Genomic DNA, 24,437 nt, shown 5'->3' with positions numbered 1-24,437 from the left:
CTGTGTGCTTTTCCTTTCTTTAAACTTTATCTATAGTCGTGTCTTTCGATCGGACAGTAGGTCTCACCCGTATACAACCTATAAGCTATTTTCCAGGGGTCGTAAATCCCTAGTCAGCACCCTATTTTTCTGTTGTTACTTGTTATTTTGACATTAATATCTCGTATCTCACTCTGCTATATTAGGCTTCCCTTTTTTCTACATTTTTGGGACTTTATTTCAGTATTGTCTTTTGAATCGGATCTATGGTTAATTCACTTTTGTTAATTGACCATTTGAGTTATCTTGTTCGCATAGAATTACCGTCCTCTCTCACCAAACCTATTTTATATCCTCGTCTCTCTTCAATTTAGGAATTTATTTAGGTATGTCTTTTGAATTGGATCTATGTTTAATTTACTACTGTCACGGTCGTGAGGAGCAAGAACAGGGCGTACTGGACTGCTGAGGCGCACTGTAGGCCTGGTGCGTGGTGCTGGCACTGGTGATACCGGGCTGGGGACACGCACCTCAGGGCGAGTGGGAGGAGCAGGAACAGGGCGTACCGGACCCTGGAGGCACACTGGAGTCCTGGTGCGTGGTGCCGGCACTGGTGGTACCGGGCTGGGGACACGTAACTCAAGGCGAGTGCGAGGAGCAGGAACAGGGCGTACTCGACCCTGGGGGCGCACTGGAAGCCTGCTGCGTGGTGTCGGCACTGGTGGTACTGGGCTGGTGACACACACCTCAGGGCGAGTGCGGGGAGCAGGCACAGGACGTACTGGACTGTGGAGGCGCACTGGAGGTCTAGAGTGTAGAGCTGACAACCTGTCCTGGCTGGAAGTTTATTTTTGCCCTGCAGGGAGCTGGCACAGGACGCACTGGGCTGTGCAGACTCACCGGAGACACAGTACGCAGAGCCGGCGCAGGATGTCCTGGTCCAAAGAGATATACTGGAGGCCAGGAGCGCTGAGCCGGCACCCTCCTTCCTGGCTGAATGCCCATTCTAGCCCGGCCAATGCGAGGACCTGGAATAGAGCGCACCAGGCTAGAATAGCGCACTGGAGACACCGCGCGATCTACCGCATAACATGGTACATGACCAGTAACAAGCTCACCACAGTAAGCACAAGGAGTTGGCTCAGGTCTCCTACCTGACACATGCAATCTCCTCTTGAGCCCCCCCCAAAAAAAAAAAAAATTATTGGGGCTGCCTCTCGGGATTCTGTGCTAGCCGTGTACCTTCATATCATCGCCGTTCCTCTATTCTCTGGTATTTTTCCTCGTAGTATCGCCGTTCCGCTTTCACTGCCTCTATCTCCTCCTTAGGACGGCGATACTCCCATGGCTGTGTCCAGGGTCCTGCTCCATCTAATATCTCCTCCCAGGTCCATTTCCTCATTAAGCGCTGTTCCTCCTTTTCACGCTGCTTGGTCCTGGTTTGGTGGGTTTATCTGTCAGTCGTCATAATGAGGAGATCAAGGCGCAGCGTGATAAGCGTACATAACTATTTTGATGGAAATAGTGAACACTGAACAAAACAACAAAACGAACCATGAAGCTATATGACTAGTGCAAACAGGCAACTAAACATAGAATATAACCCACAAAACCAAAATGGAAAATTACAACCTTGGGAACCAATTCAGGCCACCATAGACCTACATTACATAGACAAACCAAAACCCCATAGATGTACAAAAACACACATACCACCCTCATCACACCCTGACATAACCAAAATAATAAAGAAAACAAAGCTAACTAAGGTCAGGGCGTGACAACCACATGTTAATGAACCATTTAAGTTATCCTATTTGCACAAAATCACCGTCCTTTCTCACAGCACCTATTTTATATCCCTTGTTAATAACCTCTCGGCCTTTTCTCACAGACCTCAAATATTAAGCTAGTTTTATTTATGGTAGTGCACAGGTACCTCAGGTCTTTGCGGACCTGAATTATTTTGTTAATACACAAAGTATTAGACTGTCCCGGTGAATCTGTTTAGAATACCTAAATTCCTATCCTTGATTAATTCTAGGTGTTTAGAATATCAAGTCCAAGATGTCTTAAAATATTCCCCCAAATTCATGAATAAAGACTTATTGACCATGTCTCGTAGGCTGGGAAAAGCATTGTCGGTTGGATCACGTCACCGTTTCTGTCGCATACCAGTTTGCCACCGGCCTATAAAGAACCCTCAGAAAGGGGCCAGGTCTTTAATCTACGGATGTTTCATCGTTTCGGTGTCTCTCTGGACCGACAGAAGCAGGTATTGAGAAGCACGTATTGAGATCCGGCTCGAAGGACCAAATTGATAGGAGAATTTTGTTATCAATGTTCATAAACTTCAATTAACCTACTCAATCTGCAACCCAGAGTTTGTAAGATTCTGGTTGAATGAAGCAGACGAGTCCCAGCTTACACAAAATCAAAGTGTTTATTCACGAGGACCCCCAAGTCCGTTGTACAAAACCATTCATTTTATACTGGCTCCTTACGCACATACCTTCACACACAAACAGTAGGTATCCTACGCACATACTGCATCACTACCCAGCCGACAGTTCCATTCCACCGAGATTAGGGAGACCTTGAGAAGTACTCCCTGTCCTCTCCCAAATCTCTCAGAGGCCTAGCCAGGTTGGCGCCGAAACTACGCCTCGCTCAGACAGTCTGTGTTTTTCCACTATACAGACACATGGCTTAACCTAATTCTGACTAAAAACTACACACATCATCAGATTATAATTTTATGATTCTAATCAATTTCATACAACTATAAGGTTTCAGAGTGAGTTATTTCATCATTATCTTTCAACATTAAATTATTTTATCAGGAACCCTGCTCTACACAATGTTCTCAGCCTGGTATTGACAATTTACGGGTTGTCAATGCAATGATATTTTTTGTAAATGTTTTGTAAAAATAGATTCTTTGTCTTGTCTAAAAACATGCTATCTGGGTACTCAGACTAGGCTGTATATATGCCATACAAGCTTTCACAGACTTCAAAACTATCTCCACTGAGTGCCACTGACAGCCAGACAATTACATTATATGACTGGCTCAGCAATTACACTAGGCTTATAGGACTTGCTCAGCAATTACACTAGGCTTCTTCTCAATCTTCTTTCTACTGTGAAACCATAATTGAGATTTCGAAGCGCTTGTACCATGAATGTGATAGATAGCTGCCCAGGTACTGTAATAACAGCATTCTGACTGCTTTCCTTGTAGGAATATTCACCTCGGCGAGGGTTCGTCTTTAATTGTAATAGAACGGGCTGTCAGGAAGAAAAAAGGTTGAGGTAAAAAGGGGACGCTCATATTCTGCCGGTTCTACGTTTCTCATTTCAGAGAATGGATGGGATGGGCGCTTTAAAGTTCAACTGCCCTTTAGACTGCTGTGCTTTGGCGAAGTGGGTGGGGTTATGTCCTTCCTGTTTGGCCCTGTCCGGAGGTGTCCTCGGATGGGGCCACAGTGTCTCCTGACCCCTCCTGTCTCAGCCTCCAGTATTTATGCTGCAGTAGTTTATGTGTCGGGGGGCTAGGGTCAGTTTGTTATATCTGGAGTACTTCTCCTGTCCTATTCGGTGTCCTTTGTGAATCTAAGTGTGCATTCTCTAAGTCTCTCCTTCTCTCTTTCTTTCTCTCTCTCGGAGGACCTGAGCCCTAGGACCATGCCCCAGGACTACCTGACATGATGACTCCTTGCTGTCCCCAGTCCACCTGGCCGTGCTGCTGCTCCAGTTTCAACTGTTCTGCCTTATTATTATTCGACCATGCTGGTCATTTATGAACATTTGAACATCTTGGCCATGTTCTGTTATAATCTCTACCCGGCACAGCCAGAAGAGGACTGGCCACCCCACATAGCCTGGTTCTTCTCTAGGTTTCTTCCTAGGTTTTGGCCTTTCTAGGGAGTTTTTCCTAGCCACCGTGCTTCTACACCTGCATTGCTTGCTGTTTGGGGTTTTAGGCTGGGTTTCTGTACAGCACTTTGAGATATCAGCTGATGTACGAAGGGCTATATAAATAAATTTGATTTGATTTGATTTAGAACCAACTTCTCTGGTTTTAACAGGCTTATGTGTCATCAATGAATTATAGTGTAAAACAAAATACTACAAAGTTGGATAATTTTTGTCATAAAGTCAGTCACATCCAAACAGAGTTTTGTAAGTGAGTCACGTCTTACTGTAGGTTTGGGTATGCATTACTTACATGCCTACTTTAGGAGAATGATACTGTAGCTAGCGAAATACATCAGCCTAATTTACAATGTGATGTAGCATATCAGAAGAATATATGCATAGCTCACGTTAGCTAGCTACTTTGTTAACAACAGCTAACTATAGCCCATTGGCATTTGGGGTCAATACAGGGCAGGCATTTGGATACTAGCTTCCTAGCTAATAATAGGATGTAGCCATTATCTTTCATTACCCGAACTGGCTAGCTAATGATAGCTAGCCAGCCAACTAATTTCAACCCAGATTTGCAAGTTAGGTAGCTAGCTATCTAGCATTCGGGAGCTTCATCTGCTAACCCAAAATAACATGCCAATTCTCATAAAAGTTTATCATATATTTTCTAGGGCAAAAACAAGTGAAGGATGGTACAAATAGAACTATAACTCTAGTAGCAAATAGCAAAATGAATCAGCAAGAATTCAGCTACTTACACAGCTGATTGCAATGGCATCAGAGTTCTGTAGTTACAGTCCCTCTATTAGCATATAAATGACCTCCAAACTATATGTTATAGCTATATATTTATTGAGTGATGATATTTAATTTAATTCACAGGCTGTGTACAAAACCTGGTTGATTTGTTGTTCAGCAGCATCATATGGGAAGCCTGCTACCATATCAGGAGCATATCAGGAGCTTATTTACAATGACAGCCTACCAGGGAACGATGGATTAACTGCCTTGTTCAGGGGCAGAATGACATATTTTCACCTTGTCAACTCAGGGAATCAATCAAGTAACCTTTTGGTTACTGGCCCAACGCTCCAACCAATAGGCTACCTGCCGCCTCAAATGTAATCAGTGCTGTGTGTATTCACATACAAAACCTTCCTAATATTGAGTTGCACTCCCTTTTGCCCACAGAGCATCAATTCGTCGGGGTATCAAAAGATTTCCACAGGGATGTTGGCCAATGTTGACTCCAATAGTTCCAACAGTTGTGTCAAATTGGCTGGATGTCATTTGGGTGGTGGAGCATTCTTGATACCACACGGGAGTGTGAAAAACCTAGCAGCATTGCAGTTCTTGATACGCTCAAACCGGTGCGCCTGGCACCTACAACCATACCCTGTTTAAAGGCACTTAAATATTTTGTCTTGCCCATTCACTCTCTGAATGGCATACATACATACATACATAATCCATGTCTCAATTATTTCAAGGCCTTCTTCAACCTGTCTCCTCCCCTTCATCTACACCGATTGAAGTGGATTTCACAAATTACATCAATTAGGGATCATAGCTTTCACCTGGATTTACCTGGTCAGTCTGTGTCATGGAATGAGCAGGTGTTCTTAATGTTTTGTACACTCAGTGTATGTCAGATAGGAGCTGGGTCTTATATAGGAGCCAAAGTTCGTGAGAGGAGCCTGGAGGTAATCTATGCTGCCATAACCATCAGGCGTTCGCAAACACCTCAGAAGGGACAAAAGGTGATTACTAATAAGACAGTACATCGCAAGTGTTTAGTAATATCACCCTTTAATTAGTTTCACTCATCAACACTTCCTAATTTGTTCTACAGACAGGCAGAAGAGATGCTTTCGAAATCAATCCTCTGAATGAATGACAGGTTGATACTGACGTATGAATTGGGAGAGCAATACAATTATGCAAGACATCTATTACTTTTCATTGTCTTTTGTTATTATTGAACCTAATGGTACTGTATTCTTGTCAGGGAACTCCTGTCTTAGTTACTTGGAACTGTTACACTTGAAAGTTATAAATACATTGTTCAGCAATTGCAATCTTCTCATATACTCTGTAGGCTACTGACCAATGCAAAGATTCCTCCTGCATTACATTACATTACATACAGTAGTTGGAAGGGTCTTCATCACCCACTGGAGACTTTAAAGACAGAACCTCACAAGAGAGCTGTGCATGTCAGTGAGAGGTTAGAAAGCCAAATCCTTATTTTTGCTCAAACAGACAAATAGAATGCCATTCTAGTTCTGGTTAGACAGCTGAAGTTGTACTCTACACACAACTTATTTTAGTTTGCTACTTAATTTGTTAACTGTGAAATTGCATTTTTCCCCCAAAGTTTAGTAGGGGTTGATAACAGGCTGATTGGTCGACTATTTGAGCCAGTAAAGGGTGTTTTGTTATTATTAGGTAGCAGAATGACTTTTGCTTCCCTCCAGGCCTGAGGTCACACACTTTCCTGTAGGCTTAGATTGAACCGAGGAGTGGCAATTTTGGCCTCTATCATCCTCAGTCATTTCCATCCAAGTTGTCAGGCCGAGGTGGATTGTCATTGCTGACAACAATACTTTTTTCACCTTCTCCACACTCACATTACGGAATTCAAAATTATAATGCTTGTCTTTATACAGTAATTTGGTCAGTTTTGCATATGGATGTCTAGGTTCAGAATTTGTGGTTGACATGACATGCCTAATTTTGCCAATGAACAAAATAATTAAAGTAGTTGGCAATATCATTGGGTTTTGTGATGAGTGAGCCATCTGATAAAATGAATGATGGAGCTGAGTTCACTTTTGCCCAAAACTTAATTTAAGGTGCTCCAAAGCTTTTTTCTATTGTCCTTTATATAATGTATGTGTTTGATAGTACAGTCTCTTCTTACTTTAGTCACATGATTTCTTAATCTACAGTACAGTCGTGGCCAAAATTTTTGAGAATGTTACAAATTTTAATTTCCACAAAGTCACTGCTGCTTCAGTGTCTTTAGATATTTTTGACAGATTACTATGGAATACTGATTACTATGGAATACTGATTACTATGGAATACTGATTACTATGGAATACTGATTACTATGGAATACAAAATCAGCAGGGGATCAAATACTTTTTTCCCTCACTGTACATTTGTTTTATTTGATGACTTTATTATTTAATTATTATTATTTAATTATTTAATTAAGTCATCTCATTTCTATAGAGCTGCTGCCTATGCTGTCTGACAAAATTATTATTTTGTAGTGCTTCAAAGTAAATAAGGCATACTTTTATGACTGCTGAATACCAACTATCAATCACTTAGATAAGGGATGGGCAACTTTGATGGGGTGGGGGCCATAAAAAAACTGATGTTATCAAGAGTAGCTCGTGGGTCTGCCACTGGCTCGTGGGTCTGCCACTGGCAGAGTTAATTTCCTGCAATTATTTACATTTTGCCATCGGATATAATGTGCTGCAATTCTACACATTTTGCCATGGGGTGGAGGCAAATGTTTCCAGTTTTTAATATGATAACTGATGATCAATGGGCCCTACCCCGGTCGGTATTTCGACCATGCTTAGTAACTTACTAATCTAAAAGAAAATTGCTGACATGGGCTAATTGATTGACTACTGATGCGCAACCAAATTTCTAAATTGCACCTTGTGTATTTGTTATTCTTACTCTCAACAGTAAATTGAGATCCTGACTGAGTCCCCCCCCAAAAACAAATTGGTCCACGGACCTACAAAAGGGGGGCCGCCAGTTGCTCATCCCTGACTTAGATCATGTATTTTCAGGGAGAGATACCTTGCGAAGCAACAGTTGCTCTTTATATCAACTCACGAGACCGTGCATTCTTCTCTTTTCTGTAGCAGGGATAAAAGAAACACAGACTGTAAAAATAGATGTGCGATGGATTTTGGTAATTGTAGTTCATTACCGCGTTTTATGTGCTAATCTATGTAGAATTTTGGCCTGTTGGAAACAAACATTTCCTACTACATTACACAGTTCAGGCTGGATCTGATGTATCTCTAGAGAAACTGCAATGTGGGCATTGAGCACACAGAAAAACCCAACAAAATGGAATTCAAATGATAAAGGTTAATTAGTTGTTTAAAAAATGAAAAATAACCAACATATTTCTTGAGTGGACTGATTGATGAAACCTCTCTGTTGATATCACATACAGTACATTACCAAGCATTTCACACATAATATCCAGATACGGACTGTTACCACTTGGTGGTCTATAGCAACTTCCCAACAAGAATAGGCTTTAGGTGAGGCAGAATTTGACATGAGATCCTCTCAAAGCTTTACAGGAATATGACTCTGAATATGTGTGCACATAGAGTATGCACCACTTCCTTGCTCTCTCTCTATGCTGAGTGCACTGAGCCTTTGGGCCTGCCCTGCTACCTTATTGGATAATGGTGGGCAGGCCTCTTGCTAGCTGTCACTTCAAATTGAGCGGCTGTAGCTCAATGGCTAGAACTCGAATTGCTAGGGGGATAACCAACATGGGGGGACATGTAGGGACAATGGCGTGGCACAGATTCAAGAAAACAGTTGCTTTCAAACTAGGAATTAGGTGGCTAATTGAGTTAAGACAGTAATTCTGCTCATAGATAAGGCGTCAAGGAATTCCACATTGACACATCCAGCCCAAAGCGGGAGGTTTAAAAAAATGCTTTCTTAGTCACCAAAGTACCGGAGCATGTCTTTAAGAAAGACAAGAACGGGTCAATTAAACAACTTCAAAAGTGATCTCTTTGATTTCCACAATGCTTCCCTAAGACCCAGTCACACTCTCCAACCTTTACATGACAACAGCCAATGGATGTAGCAAGACCAATCCAGACCAGACCTCATGGGTTCCAAAAGTATTTGTTTTACTACAAACGGACATGATCTCCCTTCATTACATTGCCTCTCATGACATGAATATTGCCCTTGGAATCGCCAATGCAATCCAGTAAGTACACAACCTTGTTACAGTGCATTCAGTGTGTTGAATATAGGCACATAAAAGTGAGGTGCCTCTCGACTTTATATCGACTTAATATCATCAGAGCCTTTGGAGATGCTTATGATATATTTTTCTCTCCAAATGTATGACCTATGCACTATGTACTCTTGAGTGGGACCTGACATGAATATTACAAAGTGCAGTACATCAATGAGACTATGAGGCTTGACTGAGATTTTTTTTACAGGGTTATCTCTATGACAGTCACCGGCACAGCACTGCTGGAACGGTGCATGTTATTGGAGTTTCCTCGTCATTAGGCGGTAAACGTCAAGGAAATACCACCCGTTTAATCTCGCTGGGCATCGAGCCAAACTACTCTCCTCTTTGATTTTCGTTCTTTTCCGTCAGTTCTCTCTCTTTCTTCTTTCTTCTCTGTTTTTTTTCTTTTAATCATTTGTCCTTTTTTTTTTAACTCTCTCTGATTTGTAACGGTGGCTTCTATGCCGGATATTCTCTCTGATATTGTCTCTGTTGCAGTGTCTCTCGTTCGTTCTTTCTTTCACTCTCTCTCTCTCTCTTACCCATAGTAATTCACAGGTTGGTAAGACAGGTCACATGATTACATCCATCTCTCCATTCACCCCTCTCTCCGTCCATCTGTCTGTATGTTCATCTGTCCATGCGTCCATGCGTCCATCCATCCATCCATCCATCTCTCCATCCCCAGGAATGGCATCTGTTCCTGGTGACACTGCACTTGTTTTCTCTCTGGAGTTCCCCAATGGGTTCTGAAAGGCTTCATAACTCAACAGATTTCCTGCAGGTCATTCAAGCTGTTCATTCCACTGCTCACATCATTTCCTCTTCGGAATTGAACTAATACACAGCAACAAAAATATAAATGCAATATGTAAAGTGTGTTGGTTACTTCAATTGATTGATTTCCTAACATAAACTTGAATTTAGCAAAATCATTGAAATTGTTGCGTTTATATTGTGGTGCAGTATATATACAGTATGTGGCACTGTTAGTCTTGACATAATGCACTGCTGGTTATCTATTTTATTTTGTTTTGTCTCCCACGATGAAATCGGGAAGGGAACTGTGGATCTGTCTCCATTCGACCATAAGTACTTTTGTACATTGGGCGGCAGGTAGCCTCGTGGTTAGAGCATTGTGTCAGTAACCAAAAGGTTGCGAGATCGAATCCCCGAGCTGACAAGGTAAAAACCTGTCTTTCTGCCCCTGAACAAGGCAGTTAACCTACTGTTCCTAGGCTGTCATTGTAAATTTAACTGACTTGCCTGGTTAAATAAAAAACAAATAAATTGAAATTATTCACACAAAGTCTCAGACAGCACTGGCCCGATTTTGATGAAACACGGCTTGCCACAGAGATCAGGCTCAATTTTGCCTCGGGACCCATAAGGTTCACCATGATGGATTTTCCGCCATTTGGAATTTTGTGAAAAACACTTAAAACGTGACTCTTCTGGCACCGAATGAACGATCTGCACAAAACTTGACATGTATCATCTATGGACAAAGGTCGCTCAACGCAATATTTCCAGACTAGTACCTAAAACACTATTGATCAATAAACATTCACGTGGGCATGGTCTAGCACAAAAATGCATATAAATCAGGATATTTGTATTCTAACACAATTTGGTACACATGTTGCAAACACTGTCAAGACTCAACATATTAAGGAACATTCATATCAACCTCTTGGTTGCGCTATAACAGGCACGTATTTACATCTCTTGATCTGTTTTACTCAGAGCGCTGAAATTTGGCACACATGTTCAGGGATATAACCCACTCGATATCTCAGACACCACTAGCCCGATTTGTACAAAATTACACTGATTGACCCAAGGAGGACCCTGCAGCATTCGTGTTGTAAGACATGTTTACTGTTCACTTGTTTGGTTTTTTTGCGCGTTGGCTGATTTGGTATGACTAGAAAATGAGTGTACTGATATAGATGTTTACAGGCAGAGATATCAGCTATTCAATCAGCCAAGGAATTTGGCATGAGTCCATGTAATTGATCAACTCCATAGTAGTCTACTAGCTGATCAGCAATCCCCTACAGTAGCTGCATGAGACTTAGCAATCAGCTTTATAAGAGGGGTGTGTGAGAATTACCATCACAGTACTGTCACATACTTTAGCGTGAAATCACTTAATGTAAGCAAACCCCACTGTTATCAGTCATCACATGATCATTGCATGATTTCAGTATGTCCATTGAATAACTTAGCTTTAATTTAATTAGATGACTTTGGCATAACATACAGTACGTGCCTACAATGAGATTGTGTGGACATATTCCCCTACTATTTTGTCCATTTGCATAAAGTTTTCAGGTGAAATTCCTTCATATGGGGAATGCATGACCAGAACAGGAACACTTTGGGTGAATCTCTTTTGTAATCAATGTGTCTCCTCTGCCAGCTATGTATACAAGGAGGCAATTTACAGAAAGGGAAAATGCATATTGTAATGTCATATACATGCTCCTCTTACAAACACCAGGTGGTAAAGATTTAACCTTTTGGACACTGCCACATGCAATTAACTGGTACCAGTTAATTGCATATGGCAGTGTCCAACGGCTTCAAAAGACTAGTCATTATGGTTGTGTAGAACCGTTATAATTCAGCCCAATTGCTAGATGTGAAAGAGCAGCTAATGCATTGAGCGTTAATGCTGGTCTTTATCTTTGCTCACCAGCTTTGGTGGATTGTTGTGAAGGATTTGTATCCTCTAATTACTTTTGCTATTGATACCAATGACCTTTATAGTTCATTGCTTTGTCACACGATGTGTGTGTGTGTGTGTGTGTGTGTGTGTGTGTGTGTGTGTGTGTGTGTGTGTGTGTGTGTGTGTGTGTGTGTGTGTGTGTGTGTGTGTGTGTGTGTGCGTGCGTGCGTGCGTGTGTGCAACGCTATGGATAATTAACAATAACACAGGGCTTTCATGTCATGGTACAAAATCAACAACAAAAAATCGCGTCTGGGCTAAGTGTTTGTCAACATCTGTTAGAAAACTGAACGATGCCCACAGATCGAAAGAGACTTGAGCACACACACGCACACGCACACCCACATGCACACACACACACACACACACACACACACACGCACACCCACATGCACACACACACACGCACACCCACATGCACACACACACGCACACCCACATGCACACCCACATGCACACACACACACACACACACGCACACCCACATGCACACACACATGCACACACACACACGCACACCCACATGCACACACACACACACACACACACACACACACACACACACACACACCCACATGCACACAGATAAAGTGTCATTTCAAGTGGGATTTTTATGAACATCGAGCATATCTCTTTGAAACGATCCGAAAGGTGCTTGGAGTCTAGTTTATTTAGTATGTCTGTTGAACATTAATATGGCGCCATAGAACACAGTACCAAAACAATGCCCAGATGCTCAACTCAAAATGGGAATTAATTTGAAAAGGAAAAAGAGATTACACTCTCAAAGTAATATCCAGGCAATAGGATAGCACTTTTCATTGGGTAGTTATTGCATTTTAAAAAACTAATTTCCAGGAAATACGCAAAATTAAGACATGAAAATAGATAATAAAATAAATAAGTAGCAATAAAACCTCCCAGAAAGTGCTTACTGAGATGGACAAAGCCTTTCTTTCTCTGGACAAAACATGTCTAAGGGTGTGGTCGAACAGTTTATGTTGATATAAATGCCAGAAATGTATAAATCCAATTAGCACAGCTTTGAAATATATATTTTAAAATCGTTTTGGCTGCATGGTGTAGTGCAATCACAAGGGAGAGAGCATACGTCAGCTAACATGCTGCAATGCAAACAGAGATTGCTAACCCACTGCTAAAAGTGCCATGTTGTTGGGCCTTTATGTACATTTTATGTTTATTTTGATTAGATTTATTTTTTTAATGTAACCTTTATTTAACTGTACATAATGTACAAGTCTTAACATAAGTATATCTAGCTCTCATCTCCCTGTCTGTGCACATTCTCAGCCTGCCACAGAAAAGCTGTCTGGTAAACCTGGGAACAATTAATATTTCAGTCTAAATGGATATTTATAGAAAGAGCCTCCAGGCCTTTTCCTTATAGCTTAGTTCATTAATATCTGACTGCAGCCCTAACATGGACACAGTTTCCCAGGGGGAATGTACAGTGCCTTCAGAAATTATTCTCACCCCTTGACTTTTTCCACATTTTCTTGTGTTACAAAGTGGGATTAAAATTAATTTCATTGTAATTTTGTTGTCAATGATCTACACAAAATACATAACAATATATATAGATATCTATACAGTGGGGCAAAAAAAGTATTTAGTCAGCCACCAATTGTGCAAGTTCTCCCACTTAAAAAGATGAGAGAGAGGCCTGTAATTTTCATCAAAGGTACACTTCAACTATGACAGACAAAATGAGAAGAAAAAAAATCCATAAAATCACATTGTAGGATTTTTAATGAATTTATTTGGAAATTATGGTGGAAAATAAGTATGTGTATATAAATAGAAAATAAAACATTAGATACAGTATGTATTCAACCCCCTAAGTCAATACATGTTAGAATCACCTTTGGTAGTTATTACAGCTGTGAGTCTTTCTGTGTATGTCTCTTAAGAGATTTGCAAACCTGGATTGTACAATATTTGCCCATAATTATTTTTTTTTATTCTTCAAGCTCTGTCAAGTTGTCATTGCTAGACAGGCATTTTCAAGTCTCAACATAGATTTTCAAGCCAATTTAAGTCAAAACTGTAACTAGGCTATTCAGGAACATTCAATGTCATCTTGGTAAACAACTCCAGTTATGTTTGGCCTTGCGTTTTAGGTTATTGTCCTGTTGAAAGGTGGATTTGTTTCTCAGTGTCTGTTGGAAAGCAGACAGAAACAGTTTTTACTTTATCCTAAAAAAAACTCTCTATCCCTTGCCGATGACAAGTATACCCATAACATGATGCAGCAACCACCATACTTGAAAAAGAGTGATGTATTGTGTTTTCCCCCCCGATTTTTTTTTGCAGTATTGATTTAGTGCTTTTATTGCAAACAGGATGAATTGTTTTAACTGTTCAAGCTTCTGTATTTTCACACTGTCATTTAGGTTAGCATTGTGGAGTAACTACAATGTTGTTGATTCCTCCTAAATTTTTCTCCTATCACAGCCATTTAACTCTGTAACCAGTCTAAAATCACCATTGGCTTCATGGTGAAAGCCCTGAGCGGTTTCCTTCCTTTCCGTCAACTGAGTTAGGAAGGACACCTGTATCTGTGTAGTGACTGGGTGTATTGATACAACATCCAAAGTGTAATTAATAACTTCACCATTCTCAAAGGGATATTCAATGTCTGCTTTTATTTAATTTTAACCCATCTACCAATAGGTGCCCTTCTTTGGAAAACCTCCCTGATCTTTGTCGTTGAATCTGCGCTTGAAATTCACTGCTCGACTGAGGGACCTTACCGATAATTGTATGTGTGGGGTACAGAGATGGGGCAGTCATTCAAAAATCATAAACACCATTATTGCACAATAGTCCATGCAACTTATTATCTGACTTGTTATGCACATTTTTCCACCTGAAGTTATTTAGGCTTGCCATATATCAAAGGGTTGAATACTTATTGACTCTAGACATTTCATCTTTTAATTTTTCATTAATTTGTAAACATTTCTAAAAACATAATTACACTTTGACATGATGGCGTATTGCATGTAGATCAGTGACACAACATCTAAATGCAATCTCTTCATTCAAAATCATGGACACCCCTACTGACAGTTGTGGCTGCGTTTGTGTGATGTATTGTTGTCTCTAACTTCTTGCCCTTTGTGCTGTTGTCTGTGCCCAATAATGTTTGTACTATGTTTTGTGCTGCTACCATGTTGTGTTGCTACCATGCTGTGTTATCGTGTGTTGCTGCCTTGCTATGTTGTTGTCTTAGGTGTCTCTTTATGTAGTGTTGTGTTGTCTCTCTTGTGATGTGTGTTTTGTCCTGTATTTATATTTATATTGTATTTATTTTTTACCAGCAGGACCTGGTCAATGACCTGAAGAGAGCTGGGACCACAGTCTCAAAGAAAACCATTAGTAATACACTACGCCATCATGGATTAAAATCCTGCAGCGCACGCAAGGTCCCTCTGCTCAAGCCAGCGCATGTCCAGGCCCGTCTGAAGTTTGCCAATGACCATCTGGATGATCCAGAGGAGGAATGGGAGAAGGTCATGTGGTCTGATGAGACAAAAATAGAGCTTTTTGGTCTAAACTCCACTCGCCGTGTTTGGAGGAAGAAGAAGGATGAGTACAACCCCAAGAACACCATCCCAACCGTGAAGCATGGAGGTGGAAACATCATTCTTTGGGGATGCTTTTCTGCAAAGGGGACAGGACAGGACGACTGCACCATATTGAGGGGAGGATGGATGGGGCCATGTGTTGTGAGATCTTGGCCAACAACTTCCTTCCCTCAGTAAAAGCATTGAAGATGGGTCGTGGCTGGGTATTCCAGCATGACAACGACCCAAAACACACAGCCGGGACAACTAAGGAGTGGCACCCGTAAGAAGCATCTCAAGGTCCTGGAGTGGCCTAGCCAGTCTCCAGACCTGAACCCAATAGAAACTCTTTGGAGGGAGCTGAAAGTCCATATTGCCCAGCGACAGCCCCGAAACCTGAAGGATCTGGAGAAGGTCTGTATGGAGGAGTGGGCCAAAATCCCTGCTGCAGTGTGTGCAAACCTGGTCAAGAACTACAGAAAACGTATGATCTCTGTAATTGCAAGCAAAGGTTTATGTACCAAATATTAAGTTCTGCTTTTCTTGTGTATAAAATACTTATGTCATGCAATAACATGCAAATGAATTACTTAAAAATCATACAATGTGATTTTCTGGATTTTTGTTTTAGATTCCGCCTCTCACAGTTGAAGTGTACCTATGATAAAAATTACAGACCTCTACATGCTTTGTAAGTAGGAAAACCTGCAAAATCAGCAGTGTATCAAATACTTGTTCTGCCCACTGTATTAAGGTAGCCATTTCCCCATTGTGCTTTGTGGGATCTTGTCTAGGTATAGTTGCCTGCGAGCACTACTTTGAACCTCACGTTGCGGTTGTTCGCGTTTTTGTTCTTTAAGTTTCTCTTCCAAATAAAAGGATGGAAACATACCACGCTGCATCTTGGTCCATTCCTTATAACGATCGTGACAGTACGTAGAGATTAATCCACTTCAAACCTAACCATTAGGTATCCGTTCAGTTGGTCACCAACAACAACATGGTCCTGTGACACTCTAAGTTAACTTTGTACTCTTTAACTATCTAAATCTATATCTGTCTTGTTTTTGTAGAGATCATTCCACTTAAAGGGATTGGAGGAGTTGGTTACAAATGGGAGCATTGTCCTTTGACACGCTCCCACCAAATAATTCTAATTTATAGGATTTGACTTTTAACTTTGCACTATTAAAACATTCCCAACATATTTGATGTCTAATTTTAGTAGATTAATCCACTTAAAGGGATCATCTGAGTTGGTCACAAATGGGAGCATGGTCTTGTGACACACTCATACTGTCTCCTACCGTTGAATCCTAATTAAAAGGATATGGTTCATGACAGGGTCGAAGAAGTTCCTTGTTGAGGAATGAGGCACCAACTGTCAACACTAATGCATATAACACTCCCCAGGATCGAGGCAGAGCAGGCTAAGATGTGTGGGGGTAGCTCCAGGGGAAGCAACACCTTAGACCTAGCCCATTAACACTTCTCATCTCTATTACCCACTGAAATGTAATTTGTTGTTTCAGGCACCGCTGTGTTTTTACTTTTACGGTGACAACCATTCGTAGTTACCCATGTACTAACTTTGGTTGTAGTTACTGTAGGCCTACCAACTTTTACAGCTATTCTATTTGCAATTGATTTAGGTCATTTCTCTCATTTCTGCTGTATTAATTGTTGTTTTTCCTTTGATTTTCAGATCATAGAAAGGTGTGCACGAGTACAGAAAAGTACAGTACAGTATGTAGCACAGGTACAGTATGTGCCTGCAGCATGTTGAAGTGAATAGGTTCAGTGCAGTACAGTTTCCTGAAAAGAGAATGATTGAGGACCAGTGCTTTCTTTTAGTCACAGTACATCTATGTCTATGCTATTGAGGTGATCTTGAACATGCTCATTATTACACCTTCATTCTAAAATATCCACTACAGACCACTTGACCAAAGATCCACTTTTTGATCGAAACATGGTGTAGGCCTAACTAGCCTAGTTACAATTAAGTGGTGGAGCAATTGTGTGTGCAGGCCCTACTTTCTTTCTACAAGTTTTCTTGGGCCCAGCACCTCCTAACAATTGATGTGCATTGTTCTTAGACTGTTATGTCCGGAAGGATCCAAAAGGGACAGTCAGAGGAAGATGACCGTGTGCTGGAAAAACAACTGCTCTGTCTCCTGTTGTCAGCTACGTCCCCCCAATTACTTCCTATCCAAAACGGTCTTTGTTCCTGCCTAAACTAAACTAAGCTCAATTCCACTTATTTATGAGGGATGTTCTGCCTGCACACTGTCTCTCACTGCTCTAAGCTTTTCATTTCAGTACTGTCAGATGTATTATACTGGTGGTTGCAAAGCTACCAATCAGAGAGGAAAACAGTTGTTTGCTCACCATCACTGCTTCACCAGAAGTGTTCTAGCTGCCCATTCGTTGAGCATCATTTAAAAAGGGATTAGCCACGCAAATGAACCCCTATCCCTTTAAGTGGGCTGAAAGTTCAGCAGCAGCTGAGTTCATCTCTGCTAATTACAGCTGAATGACTGCTAAATTAAACTGCAAATTAGAGACATTTAGAGACATCAGCTGCTTAATATGATTCACACCCAATTTCCTCCTTGATGTCTGTCTCTTCTCTCTAGCTGCAGATTTTTGAGCCTCTACTGTGATCTCTGAGAGATGACGCATTTAATCTTCCTTGAAGACCTGATTCTAAAGGGAGTAGGCTACTGCATACTTTTCAGGATGTAAGTTGACTTTAGGTGGCCACTCCAGGAATTGACCTACTGCCACTTATCATATATTTCTTGGTGTTGTGGTCGTTAACAATGGTTGTCCAGTAGATTTGTATTTATTTGACCTTTATTTAACTAGGCAAGTCAGTTAAGAACAAATTCTTATTTTCAATGACGGCCTAGGAACAGTGGGTTAACTGCCTGTTCAGGGGCAGAACAACAGATTTGTACCTTGTCAGCTCGGGGGTTTGAACTTGCAACCTTCCGGTTACTAGTCCAACACTATAACCACCCCAGATGAGCTACATTCTACTATAATAGGCAGATCACACTGGCTAGGTAAACCTTATATCTTTAGAGTATGCCTAGCTAGCCACCTGACTAACACACTAGAATGGTGCATCATTGGTGATTCCAAAGATACCTCGAACCCTGAACTAAAAGAAACCCAAAAGAGTCTATTAATTTACATTCTCAGATACTGAAGTTGGACAGAATTGTATCACTGTGTTAGGTTTTTGCAACCTAGGTTCAAAGGCCTTGCTTTCATCCCTTACCCCAGGCAAGAGTGAGAGCTGTGAGCCTATGCCATTATTAAGGGTGGATATTCATTCATGGGCACAGGAAGTGGAATGATCACAAGACCCCACTTATCTGAACTAAAGGGCTGATTTGACTTCAAAGGTCCATTCACAGTTGGTGGTATTTCTGGTTCTGAAGCCTGGGTCTGCCTCCACTTCTCCACTCTGGACTGTTATCACCTAGTTTGTGTCCCAAATGGAATCCTAGTCCATATATAGTGCACTACTTTTGACCAGGGCCAATAGGGCTCTATATATATGAAATAGGGTGCCATACTGTATGGGATGCAACCCTACACTGTTCAAATAACTCTGGTCCAAACCATGAAGGCACCGGCAGCCCCATGTTTTATTCAAATTTGCAATTTAATTTTAAAAATATGACCAATAGCTATGAAATGTGTCCTTGTGTGTGTGCACTTATGTAAAACCAAAGTTTAACTAACCAGTGTTTTTGAAGACCATCAGCAAAGGCGTGTATAGGCTGTTGGGATATTTATTTAGGACTCTGAGAACTGATTGTAACTTTTTTGTTCCTCAGAGAATATTAAATACTTACAAACAGTAAATGCATTCAAACAGAATGAATGAGAGCTTATGGCAAATTGCTTTTCAAAACAAATGAAAGACACACGCAGGAATTGTGTTTGTTATTTTCTAGTTATCTTACAGGAGCGCATGAGTAAGCCCAAAGCTTTTTAAATGTTTAAACACATAATGAAAATGCATAACAGACAGTCGTAATTTTTCACAATAACACTACAAATAATTTTCCTTTTCATCGTCTTACGATTTCTTACAATATACAATGCAGGAGTATATGGATGTAATGGAAGGTATTGGTATACAGTACAGGACTGTACGGGGTAATGGAAGGTATTGGTATACAGGACTGTATGGGGTAATGGAAGGTATTGGTATACAGTACAGGAGTATATGGATGTAATGGAAGGTATTGGTATACAGTACAGGACTGTACGGGGTAATGGAAGGTATTGGTATACAGTACAGGACTGTACGGGGTAATGGAAGGTATTGGTATACAGTACAGGACTGTACGGGGTAATGGAAAGTATTGGTGTACAGGACTGTATGGATAAATGGAAGGTATTGGTATATAGTACAGGACTGTATGGAGTAAAGGATGACAACTAACAGGGTGGAAAATAAACAAAGGAATTCAAGTTAATTTTTTAGCTACAGTGTGTTCCATTCCCCCCCCACCACTCCCCCTAAAATAAAATAAAATAAAATCAGCCAGACAGCCACTCACATACTATAGATTACCGATCGCTGCCCATGATGCTGAAATTGCGATATGTCTATGCGGCTGCCTATCAAATTGATGATAGGCTTTCTGTGATGCCAGGGCATGTAGCCTATAGTTTTGCTTTAGCTAATGGATACAGGTTTATTGGTAGACCTATTTGGTCATCATTCTCATGTTAAGCCTAACATTTCACGGAGCTATGCACGGTGTCGCAATACTGACATTTAGACTGCTGACCGGCTGCAATAATGTAATTTACTTCAAATAATGCAGATTGTAACAGCATACTAATCAGCTACCAATAGATTATTTTTATATACTGTACAACTGTCCTGTATAGTGTACCTGAACCTGCATGACGTAAGCAATCCTCTTGCTCTCTCCTAACTTGGATAGAAAGTTGTGGTGCGTCAAACCAGTCTCTTAATGCTAAATAATAGTCAGTCCACTCTCAAAACACTAGCTTACTAGGGATCGATTCATTATGCAGTATAGCCTACTATCTATAGGTACAGCATATACAGTATTAAGCTGCAATTTATACACTTTTTATAAAAATGTAACATCAAACAGTCAAGCAAATTTCCTTAAGTATTCCTTGGTGTCTCTCTCTGTCTCTTTTCTCTTTTCTTTCTCGTAGGAAAAGGTTTCTGCGTCAATACTCTTTTTTTTCTACGTAGAGGGCTATAGTAACTACAGTATGCAACTGTGTTGCCTTTTACGACGGCCTGTAGGCCTAAGTTGCGGGCCCGACTGTTTTCCTATACTAAGTAATGACAACCCAGACAGTCTTTTCTGAGACGTGTATTATATGTACATTATGCTGCACACAATTTAAACTTAGTCTTGAATGATCTATGACAAGATAAGGGACTGTTGCTAATTGCAGCCACACAACTGAAAAACCCGGTTCACCAGTACGAACGAAATCACAAACCACTTTTTGTTTGAACCCTCAAGAACCGTTGTCCACTAAAGATGATAATCTGTTTGCGTCTACCAATTTATTGTCTGTCCTGTATCCAGACGATCAGTCCACAGAGCTTCCTTTACAGTTAATCTCTTTCCGTAATGTGTTGAGGCCAAGTAAAGCTGTTGCAGAACCAACCCAGCCAGCCAGCAACTGCCTATTTCAAGCACCACTCCCTTCTGCCCAGTTTCCCTGATTTTGTTACGGCAATCAAGCTGTTTTTAACCATCCCTGTAACTGTCGCTTCTGCAGAGAGATCGTTTTCTAAACTAAAACTAATAAAGGACTACTTAAGAAGCATTAGACTATCGGTCTGATATGTGCCTTTGAAGACCTGATTAAGGACCACATTGCACTGGCGCCGTTGTAGACTTGACCACGGCATTTGTACATTGCACTGGTGGCGTCGCAGACTTGACCACGACAGTTGTTCACTGATATCCCCACACTTTCAATCAGTTCAATGATTTATTTTTCGAGCCCTGAGGCACTTTAATCAGTCACATTCTTGAAGCCCAAGAAACAACACTTAGCTTTCTAGTATATATGGAAATTAAAAAGGTTTATGAATAAGTTATTGGAGGGTTACTGGCAAAATGATGTCTAAAAAATTTTTGGGACTTCAATGGCAGGCGCATGGGGCCCCCCCTGCCTTGGCTGCGGGGGTGTCCGGTACGCCAGTGTCATGACAACGCTGAGAAGGATGAGTTCTTCTGGACTCCTTCCTTTGTGGTTTATAGTGCTATTGATCCAAGCCTCATACCATCTGTCTCTCCAACACATTGCTATTACTGCTGCTGCCTTTCGACTAACCCAGATTTGTCTCCCCTGTTTTTGATGCTCCTATTCTCAAAAAATATTTTTCTTGTGCACAGTTATTTTTGTCACAAGTGAGCATTTTGTAAAAATATATATTCTCTTCTATCCTTCATTTATCTTAAGGCAGATATGAAGTATGTTTGCAGTTTTTCCCAATTGTTTACACACTAAAATTGGCACGAGTGCAAAGGGTCCTACAGTGAGGGAAAAAACTATTTGATCCCCTGCTGATTTTGTACGTTTGCCCACTGACAAAGAAATGATCCGTCTATAATTTTAATGCTAGGTTTATTTGAACAGTGAGAGACAGAATAACAACAAAAAAATCCAGAAAAACACATGTAAAAAATGTTATAAATTTATTTGCATTTTAATAAGGGAAATAAGTAATTGACCCCCCTGCAAAACATGACTTAGTACTTGGTGGCAAAACCCTTGTTGGCAATCAGAGGTCAGACGTGTCTTGTAGTTGGCCACCATTTTTACACACATCTCAGGAGGGATTTTGTCCCACTCCTCTTTGCAGATCTTCTCCAAGTCATTAAGGTTTTGAGGCTGATGTTTGGCAACTCGAACCTTTAGCTCCCTCCACAGATTTTCCATGGGATTAAGGTCTGGAGACTGGCTAGGCCACTCCAGGACCTTAATATGCTTCTTCTTGAGCAACTCCTTTGTTGCCTTGGCTGTGTGTTTTGGGTCATTGTCATGCTAGAATACCCATCCACGACCCATTTTCAATGCCCTGGCTGAGGGAAGGAGGTTCTCACCCAAGATTTGACGGTACTTTGCCCCGTCCATCGTCCCTTTGATGCGGTGAAGTTGTCCTGTCCCCTTAGCAGACAAACACCCCCAAAGCATAATGTTTCCACCTCCATGTTTGACGGTGGGGATGGTATTCTTGGGGTCATAGGCAGCATTCCTCCTCCTCCAAACACAGCGAGTTGAGTTGATGCCAAAAGAGCTACATTTTGGTCTCATCTGACCACAACACTTTCCCCCAGTTGTCCTCTGAATCATTCAGATGTTCATTGGCAAACTTCAGACGGGCATGTATATGTGCTTTCTTGAGCAGGGGGACCTTGTGGGCGCTGCAGGATTTCAGTCCTTCACGGTGTAGTGTGTTACCAATTGTTTTCTTGGTGACTATGGTCCAAGCTGCCTTGAGATCATTGACAAGATCATCCCATGTAGTTCTGGGCTGATTCCTCACCGTTCTCATTATCATTGACACTCCACAAGGTGAGATCTTGCAGGGAGCCCCAGGCCGAGGGAGATTGACAGTTCTTTTGTGTTTCTTCCATTTGCGAATAATCGCACCAACTGTTGTCACCTTCTCACCAAGCTGCTTGGTGATGGTCTTGTAGCCCATTCCAGCCTTGTGTAGGTCTACAATCTTGTCCCTGACATCCTTGGAGAGCTCTTTGGTCTTGAAAGGGGGTCAAATACTTATTTACCTCATTAAAATGCAAATAAATTTATAACATTTTTGACATGTGCTCTTCTGGATTTTTTTGTTGTTATTCTGTCTCTCACTGTTCAAATAAACCTACCACTACAATTATAGACTGATCCTTTCTTTGTCAGTGGGTAAACGTACAAAATCAGCAGGGGATCAAATACTTTTTTCCCTCACTGTATGTGTATCTGGTGTAGAGAGTCAGGCGCAGGACAGCAGATATGAGTAATCAACGTGCTTTTACTCAATGTCAAAAATACAAAGTAACAAATACACGCACACCATGACAGACCGAAAATACAATAAACAATCACACACAAAAAAACATGGGGAACAGAGGGTTAAATAATGAACAAGTAATTGTGGGATTGAAATCAGGTGTGTAAAACAAAGACAAATGGAAAATGAAAAGTGGATCGACGGTGGCTAGAAGGCCGGTGACGTCGACCGCCGAACGCAGCCCGAACAAGGAGAGGGGCCGACTTCGGCGGAAGAGGCACAATGACCCAAACCTGTAATTCATTTAGCAGAACCCTACATCAAATCTGAAATACTACAATACTGCTTCACACTCAGATTGCAATTCAATAGCAAACATTTAGCAAAACACAACACACTATTCTCTACCCTTGGTACATCCTTCACAACTGAAATGTATTTTGTGCAAATAAAAAGAAACACTGTTCAACAAGCTAAGCTCAATTACCAATTGATCACTTTCACTCTTCACTTGTGCAAACACTAATTTAGTGAATGCAAAATTAACAATCAGACCTTTTGTGTGAATTAAAAAGACCACAGGTGTTTGGAGAACAATGGAAGCAAACTTGGCAGAGTAAAGAGAGTAAAGGTAAAGGTGGAGGTGGGGGTAGAGGTAGAGGAAGACCAAGAACAAGGAGAGTAATCTCTGATGAAATGCGGGCGACTTTGATGTACCATGTGGTCAACCAAGGTTTGACCTTGATAGAGGATGGGTAGAGAGTGAAGCCCAATCTGAGCATCTTCACCGTAGCATCCATCATCTGGACGTTACAAAATGAGAAAAGGTATGTATTGCAGACATCAGACTTTTCTACTACTTTTTACTACTTGACAGTAGTACAGCATAAAGCACAGAAAAGACTGTAGATTCCAATACATACTGTAAAGGGAAACAAAGTAAATGTTTAATGTATTACTGTATGTATGAAATTAGGAGCTATACTACTTTGTAACAGGTTTGTCTTGTATACTGTATTACTGTAGTGTTTACTGTACTGTATGCTATGCTATTTTGTTTTTGTAGAACGCGTCTATTTACAGACGAACAGCAGGCTGCCATTGTGCAAATGGTAG

This window comes from Oncorhynchus tshawytscha, linkage group LG09, assembly GCF_018296145.1.
Source record: "Oncorhynchus tshawytscha isolate Ot180627B linkage group LG09, Otsh_v2.0, whole genome shotgun sequence".
Classification (NCBI taxonomy): Eukaryota; Metazoa; Chordata; class Actinopteri; order Salmoniformes; family Salmonidae; genus Oncorhynchus; species Oncorhynchus tshawytscha.
Note: the sequence above shows the minus strand (reverse complement) of the source record.